At 43.8% G+C, this 24,978-nt stretch overlaps 1 pseudogene; it reads left to right on the top strand.

The window, feature by feature from the left end:
• Nucleotides 1-1,700: 1,700 nt before the first annotated feature.
• On the top strand, nucleotides 1,701-13,994 carry LOC111970834 (sodium/potassium-transporting ATPase subunit alpha-1-like; annotated as a pseudogene).
• Nucleotides 13,995-24,978: the final 10,984 nt, after the last annotated feature.

Genomic DNA, 24,978 nt, shown 5'->3' on the forward strand with positions numbered 1-24,978 from the left:
TGAGATTCAATTGGCACAGTGCCAATTTAGGGCAACAGCGATGAGGTCCCTCTCAAACAAAACCTATTCACCATTGGAAATATTAAACATATGAAAACAGGCCCCTGTGCTAATGCCCCAGAATCATACACTTCCGCTTTGATTGTCAGTTTTCCAAGAAACTTACCTCTTTTGCAGTTATCTGGGTAAGCACAAATGAAACGGTGAGAGCGGATGGGGCTCAAGCATTTCAAATACAGGTGCCAGTTCCATTTTGTGTTTGTTTGTCCACAATCGTTTTTTTAATGCAGGGAGTGGTCACCTCTAAAAAGTGTAAACACTGGTCATGTTTGCTCTAAATAAGGAYCAGTTCTCTATTTGACACACAGACACACACCACACACATAGACACACACAGTTTATCTCCATATTTATCTCCTCCCTTGTCTCTGTAGCCAGTTGCACCTATGGGCTGGTATGAGATGAGGTGAGCGATGCCATAAATACCTTTGTTTGGGATCTTTGTTTCCACCCCGAGGACAAGGGACGGTGCACTTCACTGTTCACCCATGCTGGCTGTGTTTGTCAAAGTTAGTCGAACTTTGGGTAAGCTAACTTTTGTTTGTTGGTCTGTGCATGTTTTACCACTTGTTAAAGTATACGACAGCCATTTAAAACAATGATTTGTGTTTCAGTGACGTGTTCGGCGCAGGTTTGAAACGGGATCGACGCTGTCTGCGAGACGCATCATTGAAACTGTTCTGTTGGCTGTGTATGCCTGGAGAGAGTTAGDGATATGTGAATTCGTCCATAGTTGCCAATATATCTTGGCTAGTAGAAAGGGTTGGAAGCAATTTTTCAACTAAKCAGGGCCTCGTTTCCCAGAGCCTTTGTAGCGTTAATATCATCGTTAGAACCTTCTTACGATGTAGCTTTAGTAGCCCAGGTGTTTCCCAGAGCCTTTGTTAGTAAAGCGGCTCTGAAAAACCTTTGCACATCTCTGAGTGATCCAGACCACTCGTAGAGCAGCCAAGGTGCACCGTTAGATGCTTTTTTTGCCGTTCCGCGTCACTATATTCATAGTGGATCTCCGCTAAACATAGACTCAACATGTTGATTCTATCTGTCTGACTGCGACTGCCGATAACTTTAGAACGAAGTTGACTACAAATGCAAAGTATCCAAAGTATTTGCAATTGTTACAAACAAGTGAAGGATAAATTAATGCTTCAAATGAAAACCGAGACGACTGCATTAAAAGATATATAGGCTGCATGGGCCTATATAGGCTATTTCAGTTATACTGAAATCTATTMCATGTTCAATCAATGGAGTTCTATTTTGCGACTAGGCTACTGTCTYTAAAAAAAATGTTTTGCCTCAATGTGTTTCATGATGTGTGACAACATGTGCGCAATGATGTGCCCAATCTGTGATTTTGTGCATTATTATTAGGGAAGCATAATAAACCACCTCAATAGCTTTTTTTGCAGCCATAGGTGGTACTCTCTCTCTAGGAGCTGATCTGTCGTCACTATTGTGAAAAAATTCTAATGTTAAGGTAAGATTTGAATGGATAAAGCTGACCCGAGAGCAGCGCTGCCTTTCTTTTGATCCTATCAGTATCGACACATGGTCTAACGACGCACTTAGTGAACGTTCGCTACGTGCTTGTTTGGGGAAACACTTCAAAAGTTGGCTCATAAATAACGTAAATAACGATGCATCTGGTACGATCATCGTAATGCTTAAGTTACATCGACACTGGGAAACGAGGACCTGTTCTTGCACATACTTTCTTGGTTCAGAAGAAAAGTGTATCTTATCAATGTCCATGTTCAGTTGCAGGTGGTTCTCCAAAAACCAGGGAATATTCAGAAAGATAGTACAAATCTAAGTTTTGTATCGAGAGAGAAATGCCTCATGCATGTGTTTGGATCTTTGTTTTGGTCGCACTGTGTGATGCGCTGTCATCTTTTCTTTTTTTTTTTACACGTGGCCATGGACGCGTCGCATAGAAATGACTAGTTCCTGCAAAGATGTTGGGAAATGCTAGATGTCTGGCAGCTAATATGGCGAGGGAACTCCTCACTTGGTGCAAACGTGGCTTTTACAAACTTTAAAAAATATTCTCTGGTTTTGGGAGAACCACGTGCAACTGAACACAGACATTTATAAAGATAGACTTTCTTCCGAATCAAGAATGAAGAAAGTATTGCGAAACGTTACTTATGTTAGTTTATGTCCTTACATTAGGTAGGTAGGAAGAAAAAATAATAATTTGAGTCTGCCTAAGCGAATGAGCTGGTTTCAGGCAAAAGATTTGGGGTTGCTTTGGCAGTCGAACTAGTTGAATTTTCTTTGTTATATGTTTTGTTTTGTATATTTTGTCTTATTTTGTTACACTTCTCCAGAGCCTTCCAGGGCTTGTTGTCTTTTGGGGGGTTATTTTGGTTAGAGAGGAGTGGCAAGTCTAAGAATTAATGTGTGTGCTTTAGCATGCTAATTATCACAAGTGTGTTATCTTTCAAAGAATGTTTTCCTATTGAGTATGCTATCTAACAAAGAATGTTTCTCAGGTCATGCTGTCTTACAAATATTTTTTAATCACAAGTGTATTATCTTACAATGATTGTGAATATACTCTATCTAAGTTGCATGATATTCTCCTTCAGTGTTTTACATGCAAGGTTTGAGTCTTGGAGACTTGGTAGTATTTCTTGCCTGCTGCTAATCCATTGTTTGTGCCCTTGGCACTTTGGTTAACTATTGTTCATCTAATCATTTGACAGACCTGTGCTTAACTTGTCCCGAGGACCTCCCCTCGTGTATAAAAAGGTGGCGCAGTACAGTTTTAACATATCTCTAAAAACACACACACTCTCTTTCTGTCTACCCATCTCCTTTTCTGTCTACCCATCTCTCTTTTCTATCTATCCATGATCATGTCATTATTTCCATCTCTAATCTCCATCTACACTCACAAGGTCTAACAGCTACTATGGAAGAATTCACATATCACCGATTTAATGTATAGCTAGGAGAGAGTATGGCTTACCAACTTTAAAGGTTTGCACTTTTTTGTAAAATGAGATCAAGGTCTATTGATTATGTTGGGTTCTGAATAAAGTATAAAAGTTTTGATGTTGCTATTATTTAAATAAACTGGTGTTACACCCCCCCCCCTCTATCTCTCTTACCGCCCGCCTCTCCCCACAGACTGACAACCACAAACAGACAGACATTTACTAAACAGACACCCGCGGCACTCCACCCTGCCTCCCGAAGTACAACCTCTCCCTGAGTGTGTCAAGGTTACGCACTCTTCCCCACAGCCTCCATCTTAACCTGTGGATTTACATGTGACAGCAAAGGTCAAGGAATGAATGTGCTGTGACGTTGTCCAGCTGGAAGGCAGATAAGATGGCCTCTGGGTCAAAGTCAGTATTGTTTGTTATAATTGCAACAACCAACACGCCACCGGACAAAGGCTCATGGCCTTGGCTTCTATACTGGCAACTTATGTTTCAAGTGTGAGAATAAATGTACAAACACAGTTCTTTATGCTCGCTTCAACAGCTTTTCGTGATATTATTTAGCTTCAAAGGTGCAGGATTTCTTTCAAATCAACCAACAAGTAAGAAAGTAAGTACAGCAGAGAAAGAAAATGATCTTTATACATTCATTGTCCTCGTTCTTTTCCATTCCACTCCACGCTGTTATTACTGTCAACTTCTTTTCCAATTCACTACACACTGTTATTACCGTCAACTTCAGACGGATTCTTTCTTTCAGCGGCCTTGTCGTCAAAATGACCAAGCTGTATAGGTGAAGGTTGAATAAATAAATAAATMACATTTCACAGATCCCCCTCCTTCTCCCCAACCCCTCCCATCCTCAGCCCCCTCTCCACTCACCTGCCTCATTCCTCCTGTGTACCTCCCCTTGGGCAGGTAAACCAGTCGGGTATATAAATATATTCAAACCTGAGTTAGCTATCCAGGGAGCTCTGGGGTGACTTGAGACGTCGAGAAAGTGAGAGAGAGAAGTGTAAACGTGTAACAGGTGGAGTTTCTCAGGATAAGGAGCAAGTATATTCTCTTTACAAACCACTGGGATTGAGAGTCCTAGGACAGCAGTGCAAGGATGGGGCTTGGAGTAAGTCTGGATTTCACTTTTAAGTATTAAGATTTGGATTTACTTATATTGTGTTCTTTCAACTTTAAAAAAATCTGTCGTTTTTTTTGCAGTTCATATTAAAGGTTTAGCCCTCGGTTCATGGCTGCTTCTTAGTTTAAAAAAAAAAGTTATATATTTGATAAAGTTCTGAATGCACTCCTTATCTAAGCTCATTCACGCGACAAGCAGATGCCACAATACGATAGTTCAACTTTCTCATCATTAACGTACCTTTTGATATACAGAAGGGGAAGATGATTATAACTGGCGGCGACCTCAGAGGACGGTGGAAATAAAAAGAGTAAAAAGGAGGTGAAGAAAGCAAAGGAGAAGAAGAACATGGATGATCTGAAAAGGAAGTTGACCTGGTGAGGAAAACTGATTATTAATTTACTATTATATTTAATAGTAATCAATTTAGTGACATGATCACATGTCGATCATTTTACCAATTGCATTTAAAACATGCACAAACACTGGAGTTGGGCTGCAAACTTTGAAATCGTCAGTCCAGAGATGATTTAAATAGTGTGATATGCATCAAACCGTCAGTATTTTCAACCAAGAAAAGACTAAGGAAACACGTAAGCCTATTAGTCTCTGTGATCAGAAAAGGTACAACCACAACCTTTCAATATGCATCAAGCTCTGTAGTTTCTAGACTTGCATTTGGGTACTCATTTAGCATTTTAATTGACTTACTATTACTCTGCGGGAGCCTTGGGAGCAGTTTCAAACCCCAATAGCCTGCGTTTAAACTTCAGAGGAACAGTAGCGTATCTTTGGAAACTGCTTTTTTTTTACACGGAGCAGAATCAAAACGTGTGACATGTGCAGTACTTTTTCAGGGCAGAAATGTGAACCAGAGCAATTCCATCCATCATAAAGAACGCATGACTTATCTTTGGTTTATATTGAAATCGATGCAGCTATACCTCTTCATATATCCTAGGATCATTTCAAATTGTTTGAGGAATGTGTTTCATTAACTATGCATGTTCTGCCTATATACTTCCGCCATGGGGAAAAGTTGAGAGAACTCCCTAGTTCAACAAGAAACTGTTTCTTTTTCTTTCTCAATCTCTCTCTCCCTCTCTCTGATTTAGATGACCACAAGTTGACCTTGGATGAACTTCATAGGAAATACGGCACAGACTTAGCCAAGGTGAGTGATTGTGTGTGCATGTGTGCCTCCGTTTTTTAAAACTGACAACCAGTTGTATCAGCTGCTCCTACGATTATTTCTGACTGTAATTTGAAGCCGCATTGAGTCGTGGAGGTTACGGCACGAGGTCATATCGTAGGTAGAACTTCATCTGCCTTCTGAGTCATGATGACATCACTATCTACCACTGAATCTTTGAATATGAAACTATATCTATATCTTCCTAAAGTTTACACAGGTATTGGAGTCAATATATTATTTTCCCATTGTGTGACTCCCATTACATTCTTTTCAATCTTTATTTTTTGAATCTTTTTTAACCAGCGAGTATCATTGAGATTAATTCTTTTTAAAAAGTGAGCCCTGGCCGAGAAAAGCGGAATACCATAGTAAAACACACAAAAAACACACACCATAGACTAGTGACAGGTGAGGAAGTTAAAACGGTCGCATAGAACATATGGATGAGACTTTTTCCATTTGTGTGACAGCAAGTCAGATACACATTAACAATTTTTAAACTAAGCCATAACATAGGTAGGTCTAATGCAAGGGGACACAATATCTGAATTTATATCTTCAGCTTTGTGTGGAGTACAATTAGGACAGGCCTAAACATTGTTTTGTGTGGAAAGGATAACAGTTGAACACTATTTTGGTGAAGGCACACAGATAATGATCTGTTGATATTTGATCCAGGGATTAAGCAGAATTTCCACTACCAGGGCCACATTCACACGGGAACATTGAAACCACTATGTAGTGATGAGGGGCGGGGCGAGGCGAGGTATGGGGGGGTGTCGTTTGACAGATTTTCTTGCTGACGAAAGGGGAGGGGAAGGTTTTGAGTTCCATAGGTAATCACTCTACTGCCTCTTACTCTGCCTCTTGCTCTTCCCTCTTCCTGCTTTCCTCCCTCCTCCTTTCTCTTCACTCTACCTTTCCCCTCTCTCCTTCTCTCTCATCCCTCCCCCATCCAGGGTTTATCCTCAGCTCGGGCTAAGGAGATCCTTCTCCGTGATGGCCCCAACACCCTGACCCCTCCTCCCACTACCCCTGAGTGGGTGAAGTTCTGCAGGCAGCTCTTTGGTGGGTTCTCTATGCTCCTATGGATTGGTGCTATGCTCTGCTTCCTGGCCTACGGAATCCAGGCCGCCTCCGAGGATGAGCCGGCCAATGATAATGTGAGAATTATAGAKTTCTGAGATCATTTGAGACTTAACAAAAACTACAATGCCTCTAGTGCCTGAAAGGGTTTTCTCACTTAACCGTAACTTAATAGTCTCATAGTCTTTCTCCCTCTTCGTTTCTGTCCCTCACAGTTGTACCTGGGTGTTGTGCTCTCTGTTGTCGTCATTGTCACTGGCTGTTTCTCCTACTACCAAGAGGCCAAGAGCTCAAAGATCATGGACTCCTTCAAGAACCTGGTCCCACAGGTTAGACTTCTGCCTTTTCAAACACCTCTGAGAAGAACTTGATTGTATTGTCATGTCTACGGATTGTAATCCTGTCCTCTGCCTRGTAGCAAGCCCTGGTTGTCCGTGACGGTGAGAAGAAGAACATCAACGCTGAAGAAGTGGTGGTTGGAGATCTGGTGGAGGTGAAAGGAGGAGATAGGATCCCTGCTGATTTGCGTATCGTCTCTGCCAGCGGCTGCAAGGTGGGTACTTTACAATCCAAGATCATGGGTCAGATATGTAACCTAAGGCTTCCGCATGCTTCGGTTTGGCTGGCATACTCCCTTAAAAGACCTTTGCTTGAAAAATCGACAATAGTACTGTTTGTCCATTTTGAGATGCCGTAGCCAGTATACACTTTCTCAAAATAGTCCGAATGAATCTAAGATAATTCAAGAAATATGTCATAAATGTTGATGTTTTTGCTAAGGAGATCTTGGTTGCGCAATCTAAATAAGATTTTTGGTGCAGTATTTCTCAAGTGAAAAAATGTGAATGAAAACAAATRGTCTATCGTTGAATGACAACAAAATCACTACTGTTGACCAATGACCGACGAAGGGGCATAGACTTTGGCACCTGAACTTTGGCTGGCCTCGAGAATTTGTTTGTGTGTGTACCAACAGCCCCCCAGAAACTTGCCAGAGACCAAAACGAATAAAAACGGCACAAAATGTTGTCATATTATATGACAAACTGTTCTGAACTGTTTCGGATGGGAAGCATGCGGACGCCTTTAGTGTCATTCAATGTTGTATTAATGCAATTCTCTTTTCCCACTCAGGTGGACAACTCCTCCCTCACTGGTGAATCTGAGCCCCAGACACGTACTCGGATTTCTCCAATTGACAACCCCCTGGAGACAAGAACATTGCCTTCTTCTCTACCAACTGTGTTGAAGGTAAATAACTTGTGTAACTAGCCGTAGTGATTGAATAGTTCAAATAACTTGAAATGTATCACTTAGCCATTTTGTGATCTAAACCATATTCTCCATGTTTTGTCAGGAACTGCCAGAGGTATCGTCATCAACACTGGTGACCACACGTCATGGGTCGTATCGCCACCTTGGCCACGAGTCTGGAGGGTGGAAGACGCCTATAGCCAAAGAGATTGAGCACTTCATCCACATCATCACGCGTGTGGCCGTCTTTCCTGGGCGTGTCTTTCTTCGTCCTCTCCCTCATTCTGGGATATTGGCTGGAAGCTGTCATCTTCCTCATTGGAATCATCGTTGCTAATGTGCCAGAGGGTCTCCTGGCTACTGTAACTGTGAGTACTGATGAAAAGTCATGTTTAACAAAAACTTCAGTCCTAACAACAAAACTTGTTGATTATTAACTGTCTAATATGGCTTTCTACGTAGGTGTGTTAACTCTGACTGCCAAGCGTATGGCCAAGAAGAAACTGCCTGGTGAAGAATCTCGAAGCTGTTGAGACCTTGGGCTCCACCTCCACCATTTGCTCTGACAAGACTGGAACCCTGACTCAGAACAGAATGACCGTGGCTCACATGTGGTTCGACAACCAGATCCATGAGGCTGACACCACAGAGAACCAGAGTGGTACCTGCTTCGACAAAAGCTCTGCCACCTGGGCTGCCCTGGCTAGAGTCGCTGGCCTGTGCAACCGGCCGTCTTCCTGGCAGAACAGAACAACGTACCTATCCTCAAGAGAGATGTGGCTGGTGATGCTTCAGAGTCTGCCCTGCTGAAGTGTATCGAGCTGTGCTGCGGGTCTGTCAAAGACATGAGAGAGAAGTACAGCAAGATCGCTGAGATTCCCTTCAACTCCACCAACAAATATCAGGTAACCACATGCACTCTTTGTGGTATCTGTGGGTTAGCAACGGGTTAAACTGAGTTGTAGAAGTGGTGTGATAGACTCAAATCAGGATGGATGGATTTTCTCAATCAGCTTGGAAATGCCACTTTGTATCGACATCCAAAAGTTGCCAGAACTTTAGTTTTCCAGGCACTGTAGGCTACTTACTGGTCATTGCCTGCTAATTTAAATTTAAACTCTCTTCATGGTGTCATCTGATCAAACCAATTCATTTCGCCCCTAGCTCTCCATTCATAAGAACATCGTGCCGGAGAGTCCAAACACCTGCTGGTGATGAAGGAGCCCCTGAGAGGATTCTGGACCGCTGCCTCCACATTTTGATCCAGGGCAAAGAACAGCCTCTGGATGACGAGTGAAGGAAGCCTTCCAGAACTCTACGAAGAGCTGGGAGGGCTGGGAGAGAGAGTGCTGGGTAAGAGGGCACCAGTATGGGAAAATATGCATTCAAAGGTTTTGGACTGAATGAAAAGTCTAGAACAGTGGTATTCAACATTTTTCAGTGGGGCCCCATTTTCTTCACCAGAATTTCTTGCGACCCGCCCAAATCTAATGACATAACATAGAGGCAATCTGGAGTTGCTACATCTTTTATTCTCAATTTTTTGACTTATTGATAAGTACCTATTGATTCTTGAAGAATATAACTGAATAAATGCCTAATTAGTTCAACTGTCGTAAACCATCATAACCCAAAATATAAGCTTTTTTTTACTCAATGTTTGTAAACAAAGTAAATGTAAAACAACACTGAATAGCCTCAAACATTGGTTAAACTATAATTTTGATATCATGGATGGTCAATCCTTGCATCCATAGCTCTGTCTATGAGGGGTATCATTTCTCCAGCCCCATCCCTCAGCTTTTTCCGAACCAGCTGTGGGGAGCCGCTTTGTTATTGTTTCAATGCTGATTGCCGCTTTAAATTTTAACATCAACAAATAACCTTCAATTCATTACATTTTTAAAATGAAAGAAACCAATAACAAAATGATCTTTCTCAAAACCTTTTGTATATTGTCCCAACATAATCTGTACATCTTAATTTATTTCTTTGTGACACACAACCCAGTTGGCCCTGACTGGTCTAGAACATGAAGAATTTGTTGTGGCGTGTCTCTGACTCTGTGTCTTTTTCAGGTTTCTGTCATTTCCAGCTCCCTGATGACCAGTTCGCTGAGMGCTTCCAGTTTGATTGTGAAGAGGTGAACTTCCCAACTGAGAATCTGTGCTTCGTTGGCCTAATGTCCATGATTGACCCTCCCCGTGCTGCTGTGCCTGACGCTGTGGGAAAGTGCAGGAGTGCTGGAATCAAGGTATGGCAATATCATACTAAACACAAGACTCTTCAGTCAATTCACATAGGAGCCACTGTGATCAGACCACTCCTCTTCCCTTCCTTCCCTTAGGTTATCATGGTCACTGGTGATCATCCCATCACTGCTAAAGCCATTGCCAAGGGTGTGGGCATAATTTCTGAAGGAAACGAGACTGTTGAGGACATCGCTGCTCGTCTGAAAATCCCAGTTTCTGAGGTTAATCCAAGGTATGTTGCAATTTGTTTGGGATCATTTCAGTGTATGTCATCACACTGTCTAAACTTAAAGAGGAGTGACAGAAACATTTATTTAGCCTTTTTGGGGCATCATCAGAACAGACCAATACAAGCCCCTATATTTAGCTTATATTTGTACCCTCCAGAGATGCCAAGGCCTGTGTTGTCCACGGTGGAGAGCTGAAGGACCTGTCAGCCGAACAGTTGGATCACATTTTGAGCCATCACACTGAGATTGTGTTTGCCAGAACTTCTCCTCAGCAGAAGTGCTGATCATTGTGGAGGTTGCCAGCGTCAGTACTATTTTATTGAATTAATTCACCATGAGTCAGTCAGGATGATTGCATCTTACTTTTGGATTTCTAACATCTGTAAACACCTCTCTTCTTATCCACAGGGGCATTGTGGCTGTGACAGGTGATGGTGTGAACGATTCTCCTGCTCTGAGAAGGCTGACATCGTGTTGCTATGGGTATCTCTGGATCTGACGTCTCCAAGCAGGCTGCAGACATGATCCTCCTGGATGACAACTTTGCCTCCATCGTGACTGGTGTTGAAGAGGGTAAGAGAGCTCTGGCATGACACATCTGCTGGGTTTCCATCCTTCTCTCATCACCCTGACTATTCTTCCCATCCTCTATTCCCCCAGGCCGTCTGATCTTTGACAACTTGAAGAAGTCCATCCCTACACCCTGACAGTAAATTCCAGAAGATCTCCCTTCCTCCTCTTCTTCTCGCCAACATTCCACTGCCCTAGGAACTCACCATCCTCTGTATGACCTGAACTGACATGTGGTCTTTCAGATGTGGATATTCCTCCTTTGTGAACAATCTGATAAGTGTTCTGCTGCGTATAACGAACAATGTCTGATCATTTAGAGTTGTTTGGAAGGTCTTTGAACTAACATCAAAGTTACAACGATGATCTTTCCCATCATTAACTTCAAGGTCCCAGCTATCCCCTGGCCTATGAAGAAGCTGAGAACGACATCATGAAGCGACAGCCCAGAAACCCCAAAAACTGACAACAAATTGGTGAATGAGCGGCTCATTAGCATAGCCTACGGTCAAATTGGTAAGGAGTTAATTTGGCCTTTCTTCTGTTTTGCCTGCCTTTACCGGGTCTTGTTTCGTTGTATGTTGGCCAGTCAGTTTCATAGCTGATCAATGCCTCTTCACTGACAAAAATACTCTCCTCATTTTTACTCTTCACAGGTATGATGCAGGCCACAGCCGGTTTCTTCACATACTTTGTTATCCTGGCTGAGAACGGGTTCTTGCCCATGGATTTGCTGGGTATTCGTGTGGACTGGGACAACAAGATAATGAACGACATGGAGGACAGCTACGGCCAGCAGTGGGTAAGTACACAAACACCGCTCTGCTTTTTGCTGTACTAACGGATTAGCATTGGCCTTGTTTTGATCTGATAAGTTCTCGATAAGAGCTTTTTCAATCTCTCTCCCAATTTTTTTGTTTAGTTTATTCCAGCAGACATGGCASCTGAAAGCTGAATTGCGTATATATCTGGAAATTCAAGATAACAAAATAAATAAGTAAATCTGATACATTATCAAGAAAGTTGAGAAGCTTTCATTTCGGATAGTCAGCAGAGGAAATATCGATTGTCTTGAAAAAATACGGAGCATCTCAGTCACAGCCAGGGATTCAGACATACAGGTCCGTAGCCTCAGCAATGCACCTCACCGGCCCCAACAGTCCTCTCCGTTATTTTGGGCTTTGTAGATAGCTTGCTACTATTCCTCCAGAACTACCATTTGTGAATGCCACTGCTGCCGCCGGCACACAGGTTCACCACACATTTGGTAACAGAGTAGTCAGTAATCTTCACTACTGTAAWGTACAAATGTAAGAAACATATGTCCTCTCACTCTTCTTTTTTCCATATGTCTCTCTACACACTCTCTCTCTTTCTATGGTCTATGATCCATCCTTCAGACATATGAGCGCAGAAAGATTGTGGAGTTCACCTGCCACACAGCATTCTTTGCCAGTATTGTAGTTGTACAGTGGGCCGATTTGATCATCTGTAAGACCAGGAGGAACTCCATCCTTCAGCAGGGAATGAAGTGAGTACACACATCGATCTTTGTGGTCTTGGTCTAGGTCTGGGTCCTAAGAGGTTTTTTCTGAAGCTTGATCTTCACTGCTCTGGTCTTGACTTACACATCACCAGAATCAGAATCACCTTTATTCACCAAGTACATTTACACATACTCACAATTGTACTTGGTGATATGGTGCTGCTAGCAATAGACAACATTAAAGGCCAGAATACAGACAGAGCAATTTACACAAAGTTTAAATACATTATATACAAAATTGATAAAATGTGCATAGAACTGAAGAGTAAGAGAGGATATACACATTTACAGTATAAATATATTGTAGAGAATTCAGGGGTAGCCCTGACCGGGACTTGAACCCAGGTCCAGCAACTGTTAAGCCAACACCTTAATCATTACACCAAACCTCTCAATGAGGTGTTGGGTTAAGGTCGCTACATTACCCCCTTCCTTTGGGAGAGTGTGTCCCCACGTTCCTCTATACCATGTCCCTGACATGTTCCAACCTCTCCGGTGACCACATGGCCACCATAAKATTTCTGACACCAATGTAGCAAATTCAGGGGGTAGCCCCAACCGGAACTCGAAACCATGTCCAGTGACTGTCAAGCCAACACCTATACCATTACACCAAGAGGCCAGAACTTCTAGACAAGGTCGCTAAGTGTTGGATACTTGATGCAGTGTGCATCACAGATTGCAATGTGCTTTGGTCACTATTGGCCAGTTGGTGAGGGCCACACAGGGGAAAGAAACTGTTCAGGTGGTGGGTGGTTTTGGTCATGATGAAGCTGAACTGTTTGCCAGAGGGGATTAATGTGCATACAGCCCGCAACTGACTTCTAAATCAATATCCACCTGTTGGTATCAAATCCATGATTTTTTTTCTTTTTTCCTCCATCTCAGGAACCGTATTCTCATCTTTGGACTGTTTGAGGAAACTGCCCTGGCTGTCTTCCTGTCCTACTGTCCTGGAATGGATGTCGCCCTCAGAATGTACCCCTCAAGTGAGTAGACCCTTCTGATTCTCTTCTGTATATCAGCTTGGAACAAAGCTCACCCGTTTTAAAAGATGAGTGGTAAAATGGATGGATATTACAATGGGTGGAGGAGACTACTGTGGCCTCAGGATCAGTTGGGGTTCACTAGTTAGCTGAAGTGTAATGGAGTTTACTGCCCAACCAAGAGAGAAAACGCATTTGACATTTAGGGGCCCTGTAGCGCATTACCTCGCTGTTTTACGCTCAACTTAATCTCTTTATTCTTCCTTCTCTCTATTCTTCTCTCTTTCCTTCTCTCTTTCCTCAGGCCTTGCTGGTGGTTCTGTGCCTTCCCTACTCTCTGCTCATCTTCCTCTATGATGAGGGTAGAAGATACATCTGCGACGAAACCCAGGAGGTAAGTGCTCAGGGACTATGGACGAAAACAAGCTGTTAGATACGTCGACAATTTTACATCAAAGTTAATAATTGTGTTATAACATGACAATGGCATGCAGGATTGGGAAGAACAAATTATTTTAATTTGTCTCATGAAGATTTTCAGTGACGAGATGAAATCTAAACTTAATTGTGTTCTTCTCTCTGAATTGTCTCTTCTTTAAGGTTGGGTGGAACAGGAGACCTACTACTGACAAAAAGAGGCTATCCCCAGGATCACTCAATCTCACTCTGCTGCTACATCTCAACCAACAACATTACACTACATTTCAATCTGCTACKTTACCATTACATCCAATGAACACTGTGATGGTGCACTCAGCTGCATTGAGGAGTTCTTGATTGTGATAATGCAAATTGAAATAAACATCACTTCAACACGAATGCTTAAGACTGTATTCATTTTTTGTTGTCTGAATTATTTAGATTTATTGGTTTGGATTTAATGTAAGACCTGTAGGCTTAAATTGTGTTGCATCTATGGGAGAAATAACCTAGTATAGTTGTGTCTTATTTGTTTAAAGTAAATGTCCAGTGTTTGCATAGTTCTATGAAATATGACCTATAATGAATTACAATATGAGTGAAATAGTTTTTACTTCCAAACAATTGTATTGAAGTATGTTAAAAAGCAGCTTTTCTGTGTTTGAATGGTGTGTGCGTACTCCAACAACAGAATGGTGTGGTCGTATACCAGTCATTTAAAATATTCAACAGCTGATTGGCCAGCTCTGCCAACGTGATGTCATGGTATATGAGGAAATAGCAAGCATTTTTTAAACACTGTTTGAGGTGGGGTTTTTTTTCTCTAATTTATGCTTTGGCCAGAAGTATGAGTGAGTATACAATGAGTCAACAACATTATTTGGGTGTGAGTTTATAGAATATTAACTTTTAAAAGTGATATTTTAACCTTATAGTTACTTTTAAGGTCAGCTGTTTTTATCTCAATATCAAATCATTTCTGGATAACAATTAAGTACCTTACTATGATTGTTTTCAATTAAAATAGTCAAAAATAAACAAAAATAGCTTCTTTAAGAAAACATAGCATAGCCGAGAGCTGCCCAGTGACACGAGCCCACCAGACGATCTAAACTACTTCTATGCTCGCTTCAAGGCAAATAACACTGAAACATGCACAAAAGCACAAGCTGTTCCGGAAGACTGTGTTATCACGCTCTAAGCAGCCGATGTGAGTCAGACATTTAAACAATTCAACATTCACAAGGCCGCAGGGCCAGACGGATTACCAGGACGTGTACTGCGAGCATACGCTGACCAACTGGCAAGTGTCTTCACTGACATTTTCAACCTCTCCCTGTCCGAGTCTGTAATACCAACATGTTTTAAGCAGACCACCATAGTCCCTGTGCCAAAGAACACTAAGGTAACCTGCCTAAATGACTACCGACCCGTAGCACTCACGTCTGTAGCCATGAAGTGCTATGAAAGGCTGGTCATGGCTCACATCAACACCATCATCCCAGAATACCCTAGACCCACTCCAATTTGCATACCGTCCCAACAGATCCACAGATGATGCAATCTTCATTAGCATAGCCTACGGTCAAATTGCCTAAGGAGTAATTTGGCCCTCTTCTGTTGTTGGTCCTTGCCTTTCCTCAAGGAAGCGGGATTCTTTTCCCGGGCCTTTGTTCCTCGCTTGTATTGTACTCTGGTGGCCTCAGTCTCTCACTCAAAGAGAATCTCTCAGCTCAGGCCTGATATCAGAACCTCGTCCCACAATCTTCCGAAACACTTGCACAAAAGAGAGGAAACGTTGCTCTTAATCAGGGTAAGACTCTGTATCTTGTTACACTCTACCTATCACAGCTATAATTGCAGGCCCACCCGCACGGTCTCTCCGTACTTTCCACATACTCTTGTGCGCTTATTCCGCGCACTTGTGGCAGGCGGTGTAGAAGGCAACTATGGTACATGATTTTCTATCAGAGACGCGGGACATAAGAGAGATGACCTTGTAGCTGTCGCTGTGAGGTATTGGCCGATGCCTGTAGAACTCCAGAGGCGAGCACTAGGAATAACTTCACTCTAAGATTCATCAACTATCGGAGAGCGCATGAGAGGAAGGCAACAACGACTATCAACCGGACACGAGCACAGCTGAGTAGAAGAGTACCAATCAACAAACACCCGCTCGCTTTTGCTGCTCACCGCTTTGATTCACCAGGAGATTCGGAGCATCGGAGAGCCCCGCTTCTTTCGTAGCTGATGTGTTTGGAGCTTACATTTCGCCATAAGTTTTCACTTGAAATTAAGAGTCAGTTCTAAGTCTACACACTGTGCTGTCCCAATTGCGGTGTCTCGTTAATAGCGTTTTATCTCCCTCTACTGCGAGACACCATGAGCTTACTCTGCGACGCTGGATCAGGCTCTTGTACATAATGCTGCCTAGGAAATATCTGGAAATTCAAGATAACAAAATATCCAAAGAAAATATAGTAGTATAAAAAGTCTTAGTAATATTCAGAATTAAATACAAGCATACTTTAGGATGATAGATGAAGTCTGAAGATAGCTATTTCATTACTCGAGTATAGAGAGTCACGAAGGACCGAGGAAAGGCCTGATGTAAGTTTCGTCTTGGAAAATAAATACGGAGCATCTCAGTCACCTTAGACACAAGGGATTCACAGGAACGATGTTCATTTATTTCACGCGTCAGGTCCACGGTCGCCTCATTCAGCACGAATATCGCACAACTTCCCGCACCCAGGGCCCTCCTAAAACAAAAATTAGTGTGCGCACTTCCTCGCTTTAAACATTTCCAAGAGGTGGGTACTTTAGTAAGATAGCTTCGCCTACACGAGATATATCCATACGCCATCGATAATTCTAAGCTCCACTTCTATAGTGAATCTGCCGCCATGACCATTCCGCTTCGGGCCGAAAGGTGTATGAGTGTTTTGCACTACGCCAACGACCTCCACTGAGTTGTCACTGCACCCCACTTTTGGTTAATACAAGGAGAGCTAAAGTCAGCTCCACTCTCTTGAGTACCGATGAGAAACAATGCTAGGAGAGCATGTTATTAGGAAATATCTACATACATCTGTTCCTGATACGGAAATCACTCTGTGTCTCTGTTTTAATCACAATAGAGGAGGTTTCTCTATTTCACATAGAGAAATAATTCAAACGGTATTAAGACAACTCAGACGAGCTGTTTTCTGTCTATCCTATATATATGATGCTAATTGAATTCACATATATGCCACTTACATGTGATCAATCACGATGGCCAGAGACAGTCTATGAGGAGAAGGAGAGGTTGGCTGTGGAGTTGCATAAAAACTCTGGGGCCACACACAGCATCTTTGCCCGTATTGTAGTTGTACTCATGTGTGCCGCAGTTATTCAACTACGCCACTCTTTGGCACAATCATGCCCATATACAGACCAGTTAACAACTGAGGAAACTTTTCGCCCAAATGCCTTCGGGTTACCGGGACACAGCGCTGAACTTTGTAGTTAGTGATGGTCCATGACAAGTATCCGAGACCAGTAATCTTTTTGTGTTGCCCTCAGAGAGAGTCTTAGTGGTTTCATGCAGAGGTCCCTATTAGATAGGTTTTTTCTTATATTATACTAGAATGCACTGTTTGAATCCTTTCATCTCAGCTGTGCGCGTTCGGGTCGTGAGGAGTTATCTATACATCACCAGTAAGTTGACACTCGAGTAATCCACCAATATCAGGCTTGGATTACCACAACTCTCAAGATACATTTACACATACGATAAACGGCATATTTGTAATTTGGTGAGAATTATGGTGATGACTAGCCTCAGCTCTATAATGGAGACAAACATTAAAGGCCAGAATACAGACAGAGCAATTGTTACAGCTCAAAATTGGCCATTAAAGTATTTAATGTATGTTCAAAATTGTTATAGGTTCACTCCACATGTATGAGAGATATGTATTTGATCATAGAGGCCAATGTTGACATAGCACCATTCCGAGCAACAGAGGCCTAAGAGAGTGTATATGACTTATAGTGACATCAGTATAAATGAGTGGGTAAAAATTGTAAATTGCAGCAAATGCAAGAAGGGTCTGTAGCCTCGCACAACGAGGTAAAAAAAAAGAACAGATTGTGAAGATCAAGCTACAGGCTCTCAGCAAAAATGTCTTGTAGTATGTCATCCTTGGGAGCAATTTCCCAAACGCTGAAGGGTACCCCAACAACCACATTCCATCTGTCTATACACATTAACAACCACTCAGTAACCACTCTCAATGAGCGTGTTGGGTGTTAAGGTCCGCTCAACAGTAGTTTACCAAACATGGACCAGCCAGGCGATTGTGCTCTCTTTGGAGAGCATGTTGTGGTTTCCCACCACTGTACACTGCGGTATCTCATCCATCCAGAAGTCTCGCGCTGTGCAAAGTATGTCACACCAAGCATACTTCTCCGAAAGTTGTGTGATGCGCAAAATGAGCACTGGGCTCTAAGGACTCAACAGAAATCTCCTACAGGTACTGAGAACGTGGCATCACAAAGCCTGACCCTCGAATCACCATAGGAAGATTTGCGCTGCGGGGTCAGAACTAGATAAGATGCGTGTGCCAAAGAATAGAGCGCGCAAGGGCCTGGAGAGAGGAGTGTGAACGCAGTCTACACCAGGGCACTAGTATCACGAAGGACAAGGCCATTCCCAGAATGAACTTGTTCAGCCCACCACACTCATATCCTAATTTGGGTGGTGGAAGATTGGGCGCTAAAACGAGGCAAATGTAGAATCTCTTGTCTAGACAACGATTAAGAGTCCATGTCTTACAAAAGGGTCGTTATGGGACTTACTTGAACCTAGACCAGTACTATGTTTGGACGAGTTGATGCACCAGATCTGTACGCTCTCGAAAGTGATGTCTTGTGGGTCACTAAATATAGAGAGGACGTTGAATGTAGAGAAGAGAGTCCTTCACTCATTAATCATTGATTCGCACGAATATTCAATATGTATATACAAGAATATACAGGTGGTGATTGCGCTGTGAGTGCGTTTGACCTTTAGGGTCATATGACAAGGGTAAATTGTCTTGACAGTCTGCTAATTTGAGCACAAGAACGTTGGAGTTGGTAGTTATTACATGTATGTGCTAGTAAATCCTTTGCTCTCCTGCACGACCTGTATCAACTGTTCACAAAATTTCAATATCCACACCCCTGTTTGGTATCAAATCCATGATTTTTTTTTCTTTTTTTCCTCCCAATCTCAGGAAACCGTATTCTTATCTTCGGACTGTTTGGGAAACTTGCCCTGGCTTGTCTTCCTGTCCTACTCCCTGATCAAGACTCTTTGTGAATGGATGTCTTGCTCTCTCATACAAAGAAGCCACTGTTACGTCTTTCCTCAAGTGAGTAGCCCCCAAAAACCCTCTCTCTTACTACCATCGATTCTCCCTTCTGTATACGGGTTTATCAGCTTGGAACAAAGCTCCCCCGTTTTAGAGAGAGAAGTGAGGGGGGTGCTAAAAATGGATTGGATATTACCCATATGCCGGCTTGTGTGGTAGGACCTACCTGACTCGCGCCTCCAGGATCAGTTGCGGCGGGTCAACTGTAGGAAATGTTAATCGGTGCGGTTGAGAGTGTAATGGAGTTTACTGAGCCCAAGGACGCACGAGAGCACGCGACCAAAGAGATGACAAACAGGCGGTCAAATTGACATTTAGGGGCGTTGGCTGAGGATCTCACAGTATTCCTGTTAATGAAGAAACCCGAGTATACCATACTCATAGCAGCATCGCAAGATAATCATTGAGCAGACATCATAACGGATAACTCTAGAGAATCACTCCCGATAATATTCGGCTTTACTACTAGTGCTCTCCTCTCGCTTCTAGTTGTGCATTCATACCTCTCTTCACTGCACATTCACTCTTCTTACCTCACGTGTCAGAATAGACTCACGCGCTCGCGATCTCTGATGCCTCTGATCGAGACACTTACTACCTACTAGACTCCAATGTGCTTTCCCTCAACTCACTGATAAAGATGGTGTGTCAGCACAGATACAAGTCCTACGACAACGGAACACGAAACACTCGCCTCGTGAGTGTGGGAGAACACAGTAGAGTTCAGTAATGCTCGCAGCGAGAACATCATGGACCGAACAAATCAGAATGAGTATCTGTATAACACGTAGATGACCGCAACCTACCACGCAATGGAATGATCCATTACACTCTAAGTTAATAATTATTCGAGCTATATACGCCTGCACATACAAAACTCAAGGAACATGAGCCAAGCATTATAGGGAAAGCCAAAACCAATATGTGTCAGTGGCTAGAGTTGACTGAGGTATACGTCACTGCGCTGAGTAGAATTTAATTCCAGTTTCTGACGCAATGTTATTTCTATCCTATTGAAGTTTTGTGTTTCTCTTCCTCTGCATATGTATGACACTTTATCTCTGTTTTGTATAAGGTTGTGCTGTTGTGATATCTCTTATGCGACGCACCTTTAAAAACTCACTGCATTGTTTGACGAGTTAAGAAGGCTAGGGCTTCTCGTCAGGAAAGCAATCATAGCCAATCTCTTCAGACTGTGTAAGGGTCTATGCTCCACACCCGAAGTAACATCAGTCTCAACCACTCCACTGTGAACCACAATTACTACTAATCATTTTTCATATTGACTGCTTATTGACTCTCTTTGAACATGTACCCATGTCACCAAGCTGAGAGGCATCTGCTGCATGGAGTAATGCAACCAGACTGCGTAGGTGAGGAGCTTCGTCTAAGACTCTGTGATTAATGCTAGACACTTGAATAACATGAAAAATCACACTCTCGCTAAAAGCAAACCCTATATATCTGAGAGCAGAGTCGAAAGTGCTGTGCAAGTAGAGGTCGCTATTCCATCTCTCTCGCATGTCGTATCGAACTTATACCTTGAGCAGGGAAGTTATATGGTTGATGGATGTTCAGGGTTATGTAAGCACCTCAGTAGGCACTTGAAATTGTGTTAGACACAACTCTATGGCGTATATATTGTTACCTTTAGAGTATAGTAAGTGAGGGTGTGTCTCCATAGTGTTCACTGCTCGTGGCAAGCTAAAAATGATCGAGCAAGGTTGATTGTTGAGGCCATTGCGGATCCATCAGTCGTCTACTCGCAGCAACACTAAACTGGTGACCTAAGAGTATTAAATGAATTACAGAGGCCATAAGAGATACGGGACCCTACGTGTTTTACTTCCAACAACCTTGAGGCAGCTAAACTGTATGTGGAAGTATGTAAGGTGTCTATGTATTCACACACAAGCAGCTTTTCCTGGTGTCTTGAATGGTGCTGCCTGCACGCTGTATACTCAGCAACAATATCACAGAATGGGGGGCTATGGTGGGATCGTCATACCGCAGGTCATTTACAAAATATAACCTGATAAGAAGGTCACTCGGAGGCTCGATATTGGGGTCCACCCAGGCTCCATGGCACCACAGAGTCTGTAGGTTGAAGATGTGAGTATGGACGCATGGTGCACAAAGGAAAACTCAAGCCAAGCAAATCTGGTTTGAGAGTAATAAGGCACCCATTGGTCACGCTTTGAGGTGGGCAGCGAACTCTTTGAATCTGTCATAGAATGTTATAATGGCAGTTGGTCGGCATCGGACACGAGTATGAAAGTGCAAGGTATCACGCAAACCTCAGGTAGAGAGTCCAGGGTACGAGAGGGCGGATTCCATTATGGGGTCAGTGCTCGAAGTTTATAGAGCATCAATTACTGTAAAACGAAAGTTATAAAGAAGAGGTGATATTTTCACCCTCAATGAGTCACGTTACTTCTTCACAAGGCAGGCCTCAGATACGTTTGTTTAGATCTACGAAGTATCTAAGATAGGCTACATTATTGCTTGGAGGCTCAACAACTGTCTCAAAGTACCCCAGATAGTCAGTACTAGAGTAAATCGGAGGATTGTATGGTTCACATTACAAATACAGCAGTCAAGCAAGAAACTGTAAAGAGTATCGCGAGGGCACCAAATAGTGATCACGCTTCTTCAACGAAACCAACTAGAGTGACATAGAGTATGGGAGGAGCACGACTGGCTCACCAGTGACACGAGCCCACCGAGACAACGCACTCTACACACTTATGACTAGAGTTCATAAGTATGGGCCTATCTGCGTCTCAAGGCAAATAACCACAACCACTTCCGAACTGTAAGAGTATAGAGAGGCTAAATGGTACCCACACACACAAGAACCAACCCTGTCAAGAGTAATAAGAGGACATAAGGGTCACCGCACACACAGCACCAAAGACCTGAGAGTCAGAGATGCCTGAGGAAGAGAGGCTTGTATGGTGTCACCTCCTGCAACCAGCACTCTAGGTACAGCAGAGTATAGAGGCCATGGTCACCCGATGTGACTCAGACATCTATCAAAATCTCGACTACACATGGACAGCGTAATAAGGCCCGCAGGGCCAGGGATTAGACAGCGCAGGGACAAACGCTGTACTGCCAGAAGCCATCAACGCTGACCACACATGAGTGTCAAAGAGTGTTACTTTACAGTAGACGCATCATGCGACACCTCTTCCTTGTCCGAGTCTGTAATACAACACTCGCTATGCACACACGCAGACACACCCATGTCAAATTAATAGTCCTGTGCAAGAGCCAACAATTGAGATGCACGGTAACCCAACACCAAACTGTAAGAGTAATAGAGGCCATGGTCACGCAGCCAACTGTAAGAGTATAAAGGCATGGTCCCCAGCACCCAACTGCAGAGTATAGAGGCCATGGTTCACCCAGCACCAACTGTTAGAAGTCATAGAGGCCATGGGTCACCCCAGCCCAACTGTACAGAGTTATAAGAGGCAATGGTCACAGGCACCAACTGTTAAGAGTATGGAGGCCATGGTCACCCAGCATCCAACTGTAAGAGTATAGAGGCACTGGTCCACCCAGCACAAACTGTAAGAGTATGGAGGCCATGGTCACCCAGTCCAAACAACTGTAAGATGTATGGAGGCCATGGTCACCCAGCACAACTGGTAGAGGGTATAGAGGCCCATGGTCACCCAGCAACCAAACTTAAGTATATTGGAGGCCATGGTCACGCCAGCGCCAACTGTAAGAGTCAATAGAAGGGCCCTGGTCCACCCCGCACACAACTGTAAGAGTATAGAGGGCTATTGGTCACCCTGCAAACCAACGTAAGAGTCTAGAGGCCAATGGTCACCCAGACCACAACTGTAACGAGTATAGAGGCCATGGACACCAACACCAACTGTAAGAGGTATAGAGGCCATGGTCACCGCAGCACAACTGTAAGAGTATAGAGGCCCATGGTCACCCCAACACACCAACTGTAAGAGTATAAGAGGCCATGGTCAGGCCGCACCAAGCTGTAAGAGTATGGAGCCATGGACACCAGCACCCAACTGTAAGATATAGAGGCCATTGGTCACCCGCACGGCACTGTAAGGAGTATGGAGGCCATGGTCACCCAGCACCACTGTTAGAGTATGAAGCATGGTCAACCACCGCCAGCACGCAACTGTTAGAGTATGGAGGCCATGGACACCGCACCAACTGTAAGAGTATAGAGGCCATGGACACCCAACACCCACTGTAAGAGTCATAGAGGCCATGGTCAGCCAGCACCAACTGTAAGAGTATTAGAGGCCATGGTCACCCACACCAAACTGTAAGAGTATAGAGGCCATGGTCACCCAACACCAACTTGTAAGAGTCAATGGCGGCCATGGTCACCCCAGCACCAACTGGTAAGAGTTGGAGGCCATGGTCACCCAACACCAACTGTAAAGAGTATAGAGGCCCATTGGTACCAGCACCAAACTGTAAGGTATGGAGGCCAATGGTCACCCAGCACCAACTGTAAGAGTATAGAAGCCATGGACACCCAACACCACTGTAAGAGTATAGAGGCCTATGTCACCCAGCAACCAACTGTAAGAGGTATGGAGGCCATGGTCACCGCAGCACCAACTGTTAAGAGTAATGGAGGCCATGGTCACCCGACACCAACTGTAAGAAGTATAGAGGCCATGGTCACCCAAGCACCAACAGGTAGTACCTAAAGTAGACAAGACGCGCCATCGGTTCACACCAGCACCCCGACAACTGCGTCGAATGACGATCTGCGCACGACGCGTCTCCATGTAGGCCACTCGAAGTGAGCTACACATAGTGACAATGTAAGGAGCTATGAGTGAATGGGCTATCAGGCTAACCTCACACCACGCACCACTAACTGAGTTAGCACAGAGTATAATGAGGCCCTCCAAGATCCGGTTCACCCACATGCAATTCTGCAATACACTGCGTAGGTAGTGTCCCATAAGAGACAGAGTCCTCACATGGAGATCGATAGCAATCTCTATTGCACTCCACACCTGCCCTTTCCCACCTGGACAAAAGGAACACCAACGTGAGAATGCTATTAATTGACTACAGCTCAGCATTCAACACCACAGTGCCCTCAAAGCTCATCAAATAAGCTAAGACCCTGGAACTAAACACCCCTCTGCAACTGGATCCTGGACTTCCTGACGGGCCGCCCCAGGTGGTAAGGTAGGTAACAACACATCCGCCATGCTGATCCTCAACACAGGGGCCCCTCAGGGGTGCGTGCTCAGTCCCCTCCTGTACTCCCTGTTCACTCATGACTGCACGGCCAGGCACTACTCCAACACCATTATTAAATTTGCCGATGACACAACAGTGGTAGGCCTGGACGAAACAGCCCTATAGGGAGGTCAGAGACCTGGCCGGTGTGGTGCCAGGATAACGACATCTCCCTCAACATGATCAAGACAAAGGAGATGATTGTGGACTACAGGAAAAAGAAGACCGAGTATGTCCCCATTCTCATCGACGGGGCTGCAGTGGAGCAGGTTGAGAGCTTCAAGTTCCTTAGTGTCCACATCACAACAAACTAACATGGTCCAAGCACACCAAAAAAGTTGTGAAGAGAGCACAACAAAACCTATTCCCCCTCAGGAGACTGAAAATATTTGGCATGGGTCCTCAGATCCTCAAAAGGTTCTACAAGCTGCACCATCGAGAGCATCCTGACTGGTTGCATCATCACGCCTGGTATGGCAAACTGCTCTGCTCCGACTGCAGGCATCTACAGAGGGTAGTGCAAACGGCCGCAGTCCATCACTGGGGCCAAGCTTACTGCCATCAGGACCTCTTTACCAGGCGGTGTCAGAGGAAGGCCCTACAAAATTGGTCAACGGACTCAGCCACCCTAAGTG

The sequence above is a fragment of the Salvelinus sp. IW2-2015 genome, unplaced genomic scaffold, assembly GCF_002910315.2.
Source record: "Salvelinus sp. IW2-2015 unplaced genomic scaffold, ASM291031v2 Un_scaffold1825, whole genome shotgun sequence".
In the NCBI taxonomy this organism is placed as follows: Eukaryota; Metazoa; Chordata; class Actinopteri; order Salmoniformes; family Salmonidae; genus Salvelinus; species Salvelinus sp. IW2-2015.